General features: G+C 61.6%; 1 pseudogene; it reads right to left on the reverse strand.

The window, feature by feature from the left end:
* Positions 1-212: 212 nt before the first annotated feature.
* On the reverse strand, positions 213-9,350 carry LOC116546532 (annotated as a pseudogene).
* Between the last annotated feature and the right edge of the window lie 2,198 nt (positions 9,351-11,548).

Below are 11,548 nucleotides of genomic sequence, written 5' to 3' on the forward strand. Positions count from 1 at the left end.
GCAGACAGGTCTCCCAGGGTATCATCCCCCTGGCTCCAGAGGCCTGCTCTCACTGACTCACTTGCTGCTCTGCCCCCAGCAGATCTGCCCCAGGGGAGCAGGTGAAAAGCCGCTGCCTGCTGAGATGCTGCGCAGTGGAGATTGGGGCAGAGGGGTAGGGAGAAGAATTTCTGACTTTTAAGATTCTCCAAATTCAAGAAGTCACGCTGTGCTTTGGAATGGTAATGCTCATTTATGTAAAATAATAACAAATGTTAAACAAACTGTTAAAAAAAAATACCTTTTCTGAGGGGGAGGAGGTCCCCAGCCTGCCGCTGGATGGGGAAGGGGGTTAACACCATTAGGGCACAGGAGGCAGGGGTTCCGCCACAGCCCATGGTGGGCACTGAGGTCTATCGGTCGGTCTGTGCATCCTGATGCGGTCAGCGGCGGGCAGCCTGCTGATGGCCTCGGGAGGGGGCGCCATGGCTGGGTGGAGCACATGAGCAGCAGGACTGGGTGCAGGCAGTGGGCAGCTGGCAGCGACCCAGCAGGCGCTGTGTCTTGCAGAATCCTAATGACAGGTGGTCCCGCTCACAGCCTGGAGAAGGGGGAAGGGGGGCATCAGTGGTTTGGGGTACACAGAACCTGGCTCCCCACACCAGTCACCTTAAAGAGGCTCCAGCAGCTCCCTGCCATGTAGAGGGCCCCGGTTTCTGGAGGGGCTCCCGAACCGGAGTTGCACGTCTCCAACTGTGGCTGTCTCTGTCCCACCTTCCCATGGCCGACCCCCAAGATTGGAGAACAGGCACTGGTGGGCTGAGGTTTCTGGAGGAAAGGTACTGAGACCCCACCCTGACTCCTTCAAATGCCCACAGAAAAGCCTGCCCAGGGCAATGCCCTGCCACCCCATCTCCATCCTTGCTTAGCCTTGGAATCCCCTGACAGAGCCTGGCACAGAGCTGCAGTCCTAGGGGCTGCTGCCAGCCTGCAGTGGCCTCGGCCCCCACTCCTGGCACCTCCCCCTGCTCCAGTGCACCTGTCCTACCAGGCCTCTGTGACCCCCTCCAGCCACGGGGGCTGCACTCAGCCTCGGCTTTGGGGTCACAGGATCCTATCTCCCAGGCCAGCCTTCCACTTCTCAAGGAGGCCACGAAGCCTTGAAAGACTGGACCTTGCAGCCTGTCAGCGGAAACCAGGGGCTGAGGCTTGTCAGGGCTGAGGCTCGGCTGGGCCCTCCTGCCTGTGGTTATTGGAGCTATTTTGGGAAGTGGCTTTTTTCCAGCCTCCTGGCCTTGCTCCTGATGCTGCTGTCACTGCTGAAAACCCCCAGCTGCCACCCTGGCCCTGCTCACTCCAGCAGATCTCCCAGGGGAGGAGCAGCAGGAGGGGAGCAGCCGGCCCTGGGCCTGGGCCATCCTCCAGGACCCACAGAGGGCATGAGGCAGCAGGCAGGCTCCGCCAGCCCAGCTCTGGGCAGAGCTCCAAAGCGCACATCTGCAGGCTGCATCCTGCTCGCCCAGGGTGACCTCACACAAGCTGCCTCACCTCTCGGGCCTCGGTCCCCTCCTCTGTCAACCCCACCTCTGCAGCAAACAGATGCGGCCATGCTGAGTCATTGCAGTGACCACACACTCTGGAGTTTCCAGGCTTTCCAAATATCCACCACACTGTCCCACACCCCAGCAAAACATCCTGGGAATTCCAGGTCTCAAGGTGCAAGACACCTTCCTGCTTCCCCTCCACTGTTCACGGGCAGCTGAAAACACTGGCAGCTGAAAACTCACTTAAGACAGCTTCTAGTTCAGCCACCTAAGCAGCCCCACCCTCCACCCACTCACACCCACCCCTGGAGACCCTGCAAGCCCAGAGCCTTGTGGGCGATCGTCCCTGGTTCTGGGCCCCCAGGTGCCTCAGTTCCTGTTCCCTGCCCCATGTGGTCCTCACCACCTGGTATGGTAACCACCCACTCCCTGTAGCCAGCCTAGCCCTGACAAGCAAGAGATGTGATGCCAGCAGCCAGCTCAGGCAGCTGAGCGCTCATAGGAGTGCTGAGATGCTGGCTGGGTGCGTGCTGAGGACAGGCAGGGCAGGGTGGGGGCACTGCCTCTGGGCCTTGAGATAATGGGATTTGAGGCAGAAGGCCACCCCTGCCAGAGGCAGGGTAGTGAGGCACGGCAGCGGACACTCTGAGCCTGAATGAGGGCTGTCCAGGAGCAGATAGAGAAGGCTATGCTAAACAAGGGGAGAGGCAGACCCGGGAGACTGCAGGGGGCCCCAAATGCCAGCTTGAGTGCCCTGGCTGCCAACTCTGTCCAAGGGGCAGGGGGCAGACAGCCATTAACACAGGGGGCTGCACCTCTTCCCGCTACAGCTTCTGGGTGCCCTAGACTGCTAGAGGCAGCCCCAGGCCCTCTTCCTGACCTTGCAATTGGGGATGACAGTGGCTTTGGGGAAGAGGAAAAAGCCTTCCCTGAGCACCACCTGGATGCCCACGCAGTGTGGGGCACTTTGTGCCCGGACCTCATTTATGCAAGGATGGCGCTTGACAGCCCCGTGATTCAGCACATGAAGGCCCTGACAGGGAAATGGAGCCCAAGGCCACACAGCTGGCGAGGGGTGCCCAGGTGAGACACCAGGGCCACGGTTTCCTGCACTTAGCACCGATGGGGGCAGCTGGGGGGGAGAGAGAGAGAGAGAGAGAGAGAGAGAGATAGTGTGTGTGTGTGTGTGCGCGCGCGCGCCTCAGGGTCAGGGGTGTCGGGAGAAAGAGAGACGTGTGTGTGTGTGTGTGTCTCAGGGGCAGGGGGGTCGGAAGAGACAGTGTGTGTGTGTGCATGTGTGTGTGTCAGCAGCAGGTGGTCAGGGTGTCCAGACCACTTTGGCCCAGGCCCTTCTGCCACGACACGGCTGGTCAGGAATCCCCCCACCACTGGGGCTAGCAGGACCCTGGGGGGGAAGCCCTCCCTGCGGTTCCACTGCTCACTCTAGGCAGCCCTCTGGCCAGGAAATGGGCAGGCCAGGGCTGGGGACCCAGACTCATCCAGGCCCAGCTTTCACACAGTCTCAGGGACATCCCTGGCCTCACTATGGGAAGACTGACCCAGAGGAAAAGAGTTTACACAGGTTCACACAGCAGCTCAGGGGCCAGGGCCGCTCCCTCTCCTCCCCTGATGCCAGACATCTGCCAGCAGGATATCGTGTGGCTGGGACCCCCTGTGCTCCCAACACAGCCCAGGCTCCAGCATGGCATCCTGTGGCCTCAGGATTCTCAGTGGCCACGTGGCTCCTGAGCCGAGACTGCAGATGGAGCCAGCTGGTGCCGTGGGTGCGATGATTTGACAATCCCACTCCCCATCACCCTCCCCACCCCACCTCACTTTAGCAGAGAGCCAGGGGTTCGGGGACTCACAGCGTGGCTGGATGGGCTCGCAGTCCTCGGTGCCACACGGCCGGGAGCTCTCAGGCCAGGCCTCATGGCCACACTGGTCGCTATCTTCCTCAGGCACCTGGAATTCCTGACCAGCTGTGTCCTGGCAGAAGGGCCTTGGCCAAAGTGGTATGGACACCCTGACCCCCTGCTGCTGACACACACACTACATACACACACACACACACACTCTCTCTCTCTCCCCCAACCCCCCTGCCCGACACACACACACACACACACACACACACACACACACACACACACAGTCTCTCCCCCGACACCCCTGCCCCTGAGACAGACACACACACACTTCTGACTCCTCTGCCCCCAACACATACATTCTCTCTTCTGACCCTCTGGGTGTTGACAAACTTGACCAGGCACCGCTGGACGCCCCTACCACAGGGGGGTGAACACTGTGGGGGGTGGGGAGGGAGTGTCTCCTTCAGCCACCTTAGCAGTGGGGGCAGCAACACCTCCTCTGGAAAGCCATCCCTGCGCCCTGTGCCTGACTGGCCTGTCCTTGCTCCCAGCCCTGCCCTCAGTGCCACCTGGGAGGGCCTGGTCCCATGCCTAGACCCCACTCGGTACTCAAACCCCACTCACACTGTGGGATCAGCTCCTGCAGTGGGGAGTGGCGTGAGAACAGTGGGGACAGCCCTTGAAGCTGCAGAGCAGCGAGCACCTCTCACGGGACATGCCTGAGAGGCCTGGGCAGAGCTCCCGGGATGGAGCCCTAATGCAGAAGCAGGCAAAGACGTGGGCGAGACACCACTGTGCCCGAAGATGGGGCAGAGGACCTGCCCAGCCCACAGGCAGGAGGCGAGGAGACAGGTTTCACAACCGGGGCCCAGCCTGCCAGGCTTCGTTGTTATCAGGTGTGGGTCTAAAAGCCCTGAATATGCGCCGAATCTGTGCCAATGTTGTGCTGTGCCCGCTGAGTCTGTGCCCAGACCTGTGCTTCATCCCGTTACTTCATTTAATCCTCCTGACCCTCCTCTCTCAAGCTGTCCCCATTTTACAGATGAAAACGTAGTGACCCAGCAAGGCAAAGCAAACTGCCCAGAGTCACTCAGCAGCCAGTGGGACAAAGACTCAAACCCTGGCCCAGGTGACTCCAGGGCCTGGCTCAGGACCCACAGCTGAGATTTCTGAACCCCTTCATTCTAAACAGACCTGGCAGAAGGTGTCCTGCCCACCCGAGGCTCCTCTTCTGCCCCCTTCTGCCGCTGGCCTTTGCCAGGCTCCCTGATCGCCCCAAGCTCGTCATTCCTGCCTCAGACTTCACACCTACTGTCCCTTTTATCCCTGTCCTTGACATCACTGACTCCTCCCTCTGGTCTCAACTCGAGGCCCCTCCTGGAAAGGCCTTCCCTGACATCGCAGCACAAGTGCCCTTTCCTTGTCTGTTTCTCCCTGGCAGGCTGTGAGCACCAGCAGGGCGGGACCTCGTCCGGTCACTGCTGCACGAGCAGTGGCCAGAGACAGCCTGGCTCTCAGCCACACTCAATAGCTGTTTCACCCAACCCAGGACCGACCAGGTGCTGCCAAGCCCTTGCTCCCTTCTCCTCCACACAGCCCAGCTCACCTGGCCCTAGGGCCCCACCACCCACTGCGTGCAGGGGTGAATGTTACAGGGCCGCGTGGCATTGGGTCTCAGTGCCTCCTCACAGAGGCCTGGCTTTGGACAGGTCACCAGACGCTGCTCTTCACCACCACCACAGGCCTCAGAGCACTGGGGTGCAGGGAAGGAGTCAGGGCACAGCCAGCGTCTGAGGGCGCCCTCTCCCCCCAACTGGACCCCAAGGCCTCACCTCCCTCCAGAAAGAAGTGTAGCAGCTGAGGCAGGGCTGGGCCCCGCAGGGCCGGTGCGTGGGCGGTTTGGCTGGCCCTGGCTGACAATGGAAGGGTTGCAGCGGCCGGAGGTCCCTTGTGTCCACACACTGCACATCCTGCACTGAGGAGCCTCCACCACAGCTGCAGGAGCACTGGGGACGGACAGACGCGTATGGACACCCCCCACGTGCAGGCCCACACATGCGACCCCGTGAGGCGTGTGGCAGGGAAGGCATCAGGCCCACGTTCCAGCCTGGGGAAAATCCCTGAAGAGCCCCAGCGGGAGGCCAAGGCTGGCAGGTCTCAGGCAAAAGGTGCCCAGCCAGGGGCTGCCATGGGCGGGGACAGACGAAGAAAGGGAGGAACAAAGGCAAGCTGGTGAAAGACAAGTCCAGATGGGGTCAGAAATACAGAGGGGAGGAGACAGGCTAAGCCAGACAAAAATGAAGACTCCCAGGAGATTCAGATCCAGTGCCATCAGGTGCCCAGACGTGCAGCCCAGAGCCCTCCCCTGCCGCTCTCGGAACACAGGCCGTGGGGACCCAGGGCTCCGCCACGTGCCCTGGCTCCATCCTCACACACCTTACTCCAGTTGCCCGAGTGCCAGGTGGCACAAGGACACAGGTGGCAACAGCGGGCAGGTTAGGGCCAGCTAGCAGGGACACAGTCCTCATCCTGGTCGGAGCTACAGCGCACCGGCCTCCAGACGGCACCCAGGCCGCAGGCGGTGGAGCACTGCAGGGCACGGACCCATGAAAGCCAGGCAGACCCCATCCCTGCCAGGCCCCCACAGCCAGGAACTACCCACCTAGGATAGCAAGGCCTCAGCAAGACAGGCCCCTCTTCTGGGCCTCAGTTTTCTTATTTGCAAAATAGACTCCTCCACCCACCACCCAGGAAGACTGTGAGAATAAAGTCAACCCCCACCCCCAGCAACCAACTGACCCTGCCCACAAAGGACAAAAGGACTGTGCTCCAGTGTCACTGGTGCAGAGGTAGGGGAAGGGTACCCTGCGGGCACTCCTGACCAACTATCCTGACCAGCCTGCCCCTTCTCACACCCAAAATAGGGATCTGAACAGAAGCTTGCTTCTCCTGCAGTGACTATCTGGGGACCCAGGGAGGGGGCACTGGCCAGCTTCTTTCATGCAGCTCAGACCCCTGCAGGTCACTGCCAAAGGACGGTGGAGCCACTGAGGGCAGAGCCAGGTGGCAGTGGGCTGAGCCCAGTGTGGAGGAGCCAGGCTGAGCCTCAGGGAAGCTTGCTGCTTTCTGGGCAGGACTGGGCCTGCAGGCCATGAGGGGACCCTCCCCACTGCACAGCTGTCTGAGTGAACTCAGCACATCCTGGGATGTGCTGCCAGTGTGTGCCTGCCCTGGCTTCCCTGAGGCCCCCTGTGCTGCCCAGGAATGGGCCCTGTGGTCTCCTCATCCGCCTAATCCTGGGAGCCCCTGCCCTGAGGGAGGTGGGACAGACGGCACCTGTGTCCCTCTCTGCTCACTTTCAGATGAGGCAACAATCACCAAGGTCCCGGGCAAACTCCCTCGCCAGCCCGGCCCGCACCACTTGCCTCGCTCCAGTTTCCAGCTTGCCAGCTGGCATTCCTGGCAGCCAACAGGTCCACAGGGGGCCCTGCCTCAGCCAGGCTGGGGGCCGGGGGCTGGGTCTCAGGGGCTCTGTGGCTGTTTGCAGGGCTGTCCCAAGCTGGTGTGGACAGCAGCCCAGAGCTCAGGGGCACCTCAGGCTGAGGGACTCAGGCTGGCCCTTGGGTCCCGGGCTCTGGGCAGGGTCAGGCTCAGGTGTGTGCCCGAGGCCAGTCAGGATCGTGGGGAGGAAGGTGTCCCACACTGCCACAGTCCGCAGGTTCCAGGGGCCTGGTCCTGGGGTTGGGGAGTTGGGAGTCCCCGGCTGCAGGGGGCTGTCCCTGCCTTCCATCTCTGGCAGAGGGGCTATGGGAGGAGGAAGGGGAGGAGCTGCCTCCACAGTGGGCCTCAACTCACTGTCCCCAGGCCCCAGGCCACCCTCCAGAGCTGGCTTCCAGGCTACAGTCCCTCCTGTCCACAGCTCCACCACATCAGGACCAGGAGAGGAGTGGGTGCTGCCCACAGGGGACAAAGAGGGCAGCATGGGGCTGGGTCTCAGGGGCAGGTGGGGGGCTCTGCAGCCCCCAGATTCCTCATCATCCTTGGAAACCTCATTGGTCCTGTCCCGCCATGGACGGGGCAGCTGGCACTGGCTGTCCTCGCCAACCAAGTCATTTTGGCCCCCAGGGGTGGCAGGCATCTGCATGCCATCAGGGGAAACCCTGGGCCAGGGCAGATTGGGGAGCCCAAGGTCTGGGGCCCCTATGAGGGTGTCTTCCTCAGGCAGGAAATTGACCAGAGTTCCCAGGGGTCAGCTCTGAGGGTGGGGGTGGGGAGCGGCTGGCCTGGCTGGGCCAAGGGCTAGGGGACAAAGGTCCCAGTGCCGCCTCCTCCGTGGCTGCAGGGGGCTCTGTGGCAGACACGGGGCTACCTGTGGAGGGCGCAGCAGGATGGCCATGTGGTGTGGGCGTCCCATTCCCTGTCCCCGCCAGGTCTAGATCGGGCTCCTCAAAGGGCCCTTAGGACAGGTCCTCGTGGAAGTTGATGAAATTGTAGTCATAGTAGAAGTCGTCCACAAACACGGGCCCCAGTGGGTCCAGCTCCAGGGCCTCCCGTCGATGGCGTTGCCCATGCTGGCTGGCCTGGGTGATGAGGTGGGTGAAGGGCGTGGGGCCAGGTGGCGCAGGATGAAGTCAGCCTCGTTGAAGAGCTCGTGGCTGGAGGAGCCGCTGCCTGAGACTTCAGGGACCAGTGTGTCCAGAGGCCATGGACAGGGTGGCAGAGAGCAGGTGACTTGTCGGGCTGGGTGCTGGGCCTCGTCACAGGGGACACCAGTGTCATTGGTGCAGAGGACACTTCGGTGCTGAGTGCCCTCCCCGCATGTCACTGAGCACGGGGGGGGGGGAAGCTAGGGTGAGGGGCTCAGGCTGGGAGGCGGGCTGCCAGGGGATGATGGGGCAAGGTGGGGACAAGGCACTGTCCACTGCCCGGTGTCAGAGTGGCAGGGACCCCAGCCAGCCCTCTCAGGCCCTACCCAGCTCAAGGTCATGGCTGTGGCCACGGCTTTGCAGGGGCTTCCTGATCCCTGAGGGTTTGGAGTCAGGTTGGACCCTGGAATGCCCCAGACTCCCTCCCACCCACGGTATCAGGCAGTAAGGGCTGGAGGAAGGCTGTCTGCCTCCCTGTAGCCTGAGACCAAGGGTGGCACTGGAGGCGGCCCCTCCCATCCCGCACTCACCTGAGACCAGTTCCCCACAGCCCAGGTGGCTGGACAGGGCACGTGGCGGTTGCAGAGGGTTTCAGCTGGGGGCCGGGGAAGGTGTTCACAGGCGGGCGGCTCCAGGGCACTCTGCTCATCCAGCCCCATGCCACGGATGCAGAGCATGACCCGGCGTGAGAGGCCCCCAGGCCCTCAGGAGCACAGCTGCCACTCACCTGCCCACCACCTGGCAAGGGCACATGGGTGGCATCAGCAGGCTCACCAGCAAGGAGGGCCAGGCCAGGCTCCCAGGCCCTCAGGGTTGGTCCCAGAGCTGGGACCAAGGCCAGTGGCTGCTTCTTCAGAGCTCCAAGCCCAGGTAGGTGTCCTGCCCCCTAAGTCTGGTGACATGGCCCAGCCCCTCCGCTCCTGCCACCCTCCCCTCAGGGGAAGTGAGCGTGACCTGAGGCCTATTTCCATATCCAGGGACCTAAGGAGGAGGATCACAGGTGTCCAGGCTGGCCCAGGCTGGAGTAAGGGATGACCGGGAGCTGGGGCTTCAGCCTTGGGAAGACCCGTGAAAACCTGGCTGCCTGTGCTCCTCCCTGGGAACTCTGGGGCCCAGAAGTAGGGGCCTGTGGCAGACCCAGGTCGCCTGAGGGTGGGGAGTTGGCAGGGGTGTGGGGGCAGCTCACCTGGCAGGGCAGGGCTACTCACTGCACTTCCTCTGGCAGTCATCGGGCTGGCCCAGGGGGTCACAGTGCCCCTCGTCCACAGACCCTGCCTGCCACTCCAAGCAGTACACACTCTGCCTCTGCACACCTAGGGGCCATGGGGCTCAGCCTGGGCCTGGCACCCAGGTGCCTACCGCCCAAGATCCAAAGACACCATTTCTGCCAGAGCCCTCCCAGAACAGCACTTCACCGCCTGTGTCCGGATGAAGGCAGACCTCCCCAGCTGCCTCCTCCTTGCTGTCCCTGCTCTCACCCGCCCTCTCCTACGTAGCCTCCCTCTGACTGTCCTTGGAGAGGTGGCACAGTATGGAGGTTTAGTGGGTTGGGTTCCCAGACCCTCTGCTTCCTAGCTGAGATGCCTGGGCGGCTCATTTGGCCACTCTGAACCTCAGCGGCCTCCTCTGTGAAGTTGGAGTGACAATCCTGCCTGCCTACAAGCCCCGGAGGGAGGACTGCTTGTGGCCTTGCGTATGCGGGCTCAGCTGTGCCCGGCACATCCTAAGAGCTCGATCTGTGCCAGCTGCTGCTAGCATGCAAACCCAGCCATGACGTCAAGGCTGCCCCACTGTCCACGCCCTTCCCAATGGCTCAGAGAACATCTGGAGAAGAAATGCATCAAGGGGCAGGCCCTGCTCCCCACCCCCACATCAGCCTTGGCATTGCTCCTGTCCTTCACACCTTCTGCCACTGCCCATCCCGGGCTTTTCCACAGCCACGCTCCTCACTTAAACTCACTTCCATACTGCCTGCTGAGGCCCAGCCTCAGGACCCCCTCTGCTGGTGGCTCTGCTTTCTCTGCTCCCCCGGGGTCTCAAGAGTAAGCTGTCCCTCCCCTGAGCTGTCAGTCCCACACCCATCCCCCTTTCCTTGCTAAAAGATTCTGATATTGCCCAAGGTCCCAACTACAGCAATGGGACCTGCTGAAAACACCCCGAGGCCGCCCCCTCGAAACTAGGGTTTCTGGGACACAGACCTGCCTGGGGAGAAACAGGCACGAGTCCCTCGCTGGGAGTCAGCCCTTTCCCCTCCTTCTTCCTGCCCAGAACATGGCAAGAGGCCTGGAAGGGAGGATGCCATCTATGACAAGCAGGAGGGGAGGGCTGCCGTGGCAAGGACGCTGTAGCTGAGGGACAGTCAGCTCTAGGTCCCGCCAGCTTGGACTGTGCACCTGGGACTTCCTGCCTGTCTGTCCTGGCCACCGCGGGGCACTTGCCTCTGCGTACACTCCTACACAGTCCACCTTCGATTTGCTGAAAGACAATCCCCCAAATGTCTCGTGCTGCACATGTATTTGTTGGTTTCTCACGTTTGTCTATTTAAAGACACCTGAATTATGCCAGGTGCGGTGGCTCATGCCTGCAATCAATCCCAGTGCTTTGGGAGGCTGAGTCAGGTGAATTACCTGAGGTCAGGAGTTCAAGACCAGCCTGGCCAACATGGTGAAACCCCAACTCTACCAATAATAAAAAATAAGCCAGGCATGGTGGCGCATGACTGTAAATCCCAACTACTCGGGAGGCTGAGGCAGGAGAATCAGTGGGATCTGGGAGGCGGAGGCTGCTGTAAGCCAAGATCGCACCACTGCACTCCAGCCTGGGTGACAAAGCAAGACTCGTCTCAAAATAAATAAAATAAAATAAAGATAGCTGCATCAGATAAAACGGTTTCCTGGTTTTGGAAGGCATCCACCCAGTTCTCCAGTTCTCATGTTGTCATCATAACAGCATTTTAAGGCTCCCTCTCTTCCCTTGCGTTCCCGCCCCCCTCCCTCACTTCTCCTTTCCCTCCTCCCCACTCCTTCTCCTTCCCTCACCTCTTTCCTCCAAATAAATAGTAATAATAATTTTTAAATAGCATTTTAAGACATGCTCAAGTGTCTCTATCAAGATTCCCGATTCTGAGACCCTGAGGACACTGGGTGTCAACGATGGAAAGACTGAGGGGAAAGGGGGAGGACTAAGAGAGCGGGAGACGGAGGCAGCGGGGGGGGGAGACTGAGGGGTGAGCAGGGAGACCGAGGGGCTGGGGAGACCCAGGGGCCGGGGCAGGGAGACCAAGGAGCGGGGGGACTGAGAGGCATGACCGGGGGGAGACCGAGGGGTGTGGGGAGATGGGGTGGGGGGAGACTGAGGGGTGGGGGGAGACGGGGAAGGGGAAACCGAGGAGTGTGGGGAGACGGGGAGGCGGGACACGGTAGGGTTGGGGGAGATGGGGTGGGGGGAGACCGAGGGGCAGGGGGGACTGAGAGGCATGACTGGGGGTAGACTGAGGGGTGAGGGGAGACCA

This window comes from Sapajus apella, unplaced genomic scaffold, assembly GCF_009761245.1.
Source record: "Sapajus apella isolate SASKATOON/1434 unplaced genomic scaffold, GSC_monkey_1.0 scaffold1023, whole genome shotgun sequence".
Taxonomy (NCBI): domain Eukaryota; kingdom Metazoa; phylum Chordata; class Mammalia; order Primates; family Cebidae; genus Sapajus; species Sapajus apella.